At 34.8% G+C, this 2,606-nt stretch overlaps 1 long non-coding RNA gene across 1 annotated transcript; it reads left to right on the forward strand.

Annotated features, from left to right (window-relative positions):
* Positions 1-304: 304 nt before the first annotated feature.
* LOC126353857 (uncharacterized) lies at positions 305-2,348 on the forward strand. The gene is made up of 2 exons (XR_007565222.1): positions 305-488; positions 1,605-2,348. It is a non-coding gene; the product is annotated as an uncharacterized LOC126353857 (long non-coding RNA).
* The last annotated feature ends 258 nt before the right edge of the window (positions 2,349-2,606 follow it).

Here is a 2,606-nt window from a genome sequence, read left to right on the forward strand (position 1 = left end):
GGATCGTAACAACAGGTACGTATAGTACTTTAAGGGTATAGAAGACATTGACAGTAACGTTTATTTTTATTTCAGGCTTGCGAAAAACCTACAAACAAGAAAAGGCAGTAGGAGAGGGAACTCCGGAAACCGCCTAGAACTTCAAGTGCTGACGCATCTTCATCACGTTCCATAGAGTAAGTACTAGTACCGCTACTCTATTAGTAAAGTTCATTATTGCTATAGCAATTATTTCCTTAAACTGAATTAAGTGGGTGAAATAACAGCTATTCAAATTTTGTTATCTAATGAAGCACTTTTGCAGTTTCTTCGTAGCATAACTGCTGTCTGAACTCACGTCAGTGAAATATCACTTTGGGTGCTGTCCAGCTCGCCTTCGGGTTCCGTACTTGCCACAGGAAGACATCATCAGAGAGTGAAATGGTGCAGGGAACGAGTCAGTTTGAACCTATCCTCATGAACAGCTCAGGAAAGGATATTGCCTCAAGGTTTGTAGCCATACACGTTCTAGTGTATCATTAGGACCCCACAAAAATTTTCCGTGCGAAGGCTGCACTAATAACTTGCCTACATTTTTGCTTATATACCCGCATCTGAGTCGTGCCAGCTTCCATATTCGCTACAGCAACGCCCGGAACTGAAACTTTTTGATCACTCCTTATAGCTGCGTGCTTTCAAAACCTGGGAAATCGGATTCATTAAACCGATAAGAGAGCGACTTGTTTGGTATATGCTTAGGAAAAAGATCTCCACAAAATTTGTTATTTCTGTCAATATCCGACATCTGCATGCAATCTCGTTAGTCTTTCATTAACAACAAGCTGTGATTTATCAATTGCAACTGCAGTTTTGTACATAACCATGCCGTTTTACAGAGTATGACTTACTAACCACTATTCTAAGTTATCTTCGTCAATTTTGAAAAAAAAAAAGAAAATCCTAACATGCATACTGAACAGAACCAAATTCATTCTTTGCGCTCAAATTGTGCAGCCTTCCAAATGCTTCCACTTGAAATAAGTAAGCAAATCCATCAATTTATATTTGCCTTGTAACTTGAGTTTTTGAAAGCTAATTGAATTTCTAAGCTTAAGATACCATGCTAGTACTTAGAAACAGAACCTTTGTCTGGCAATGTGTACCTGGCATTAAGCTGTTAGGGTATGCACTACAATAGAAACAGCTGTTTCAGAATAAAATTTTGTCATCAGTTTCAAAAATATTTTTATATCACAGATTAAGACAGAACCTGTTTTAATACCACATCAAATAAAAGTAAAATAGTTTGCACTGTAATAACGCATCCAGAAAACTGGAGATATCATAAAATACAAATACGATGTCAGATTAATTCGCAATACAGTAATGTAGCTAGCAAATCATGCACTTGAAACATTTTCAATAAATTCTGCAGACTATATAATTATTACATGAGTTACTTCCTTCTAAGAAGTTCATTGGTGTGGTTAAAAAATATCTGTGACGTGTAAAATATGTTGAGCCATTTATGTATGTAATAAACAAGAAATCCAAGAAAATTTTGTGAAATAGAATCAGCTACAGGTAATGTCCTCTAATTACATTATTGTTTGTTGCTCTCACAGGAAGGCAAGCTATGAAGCTGTGCAGAAGCAGGCACAGCAGAGCAGGACCACAACTCCAGGAAGCAGTAAACCACAGACAAGCCAGACATCAAATCCATGGGGTCCTGTTTTTAAGAACAAATCACATTTTGTTGACATGCACATCTGTTAAAAATCACATGTATTATTATCGGAAAAAAACTTTCAAAATAACTACAATGTTACATAGCTAACATCATTTTTTTCATTTCTTGCTTACATGATCCATAATTATTTATTCTCATAAGTATAACATATGTAAACTCTTCTGTGTATTTTCAAATCCAGTATAAACAAAGAGGTTAGAATGTGCAATGTATGCTCAGAGTTCTGTTGATTGCATGATGAATCAGAGAGAGAATGAAAATAATTTACTGTCTACATGGTAAAAACAGTTTTCCTAAAAGACTGAATACGCAACACAGGTTATCTGTGAGGACCATGATTACAAATATATTAAGATGGTTTGCTTTCAAACTAGTCACTGGAGTTCTGTGTTGCTGTTAGTTCTGACTTAAGATTATAATCTTATCAGAGTTTGTATATTAGTCTATATAAAACCACATCAAAATAACTTAAAATGATTGGTCATTAAATGCTTAAGCACATTAGCTGTAAATGCTATGAATGGCACAACAAAGGAGTGTAATCATGCATTTTAATGTGCCAGTACAATGTATTTCTCAATAGTTTTGTAGAATAAAAAGAGAAACAAGTCTACAAGCATCACATTTTCTCTCTTATGTTATAATTTTCCTCTTCAAAACTTACTGTTTTCTTGTGGTTTAATGATGAAAAGGCAGTTATAAGAAAATTTTTTCTTTAATAACCTTTAGTAGTCTGACCAAAATTCTTCACACTGTCTGAAAAATGGTGTACCTCTTAGTCCGTGTGAACAAATGAATGTGTCAGCTAGTACGTTGAGTGGTGTTTCATTCTTCTTTCAGATTGCATTGAAGTCAGTCTTTATATTTTAAACAAAAT

The sequence above is a fragment of the Schistocerca gregaria genome, chromosome 1, assembly GCF_023897955.1.
Source record: "Schistocerca gregaria isolate iqSchGreg1 chromosome 1, iqSchGreg1.2, whole genome shotgun sequence".
Classification (NCBI taxonomy): domain Eukaryota; kingdom Metazoa; phylum Arthropoda; class Insecta; order Orthoptera; family Acrididae; genus Schistocerca; species Schistocerca gregaria.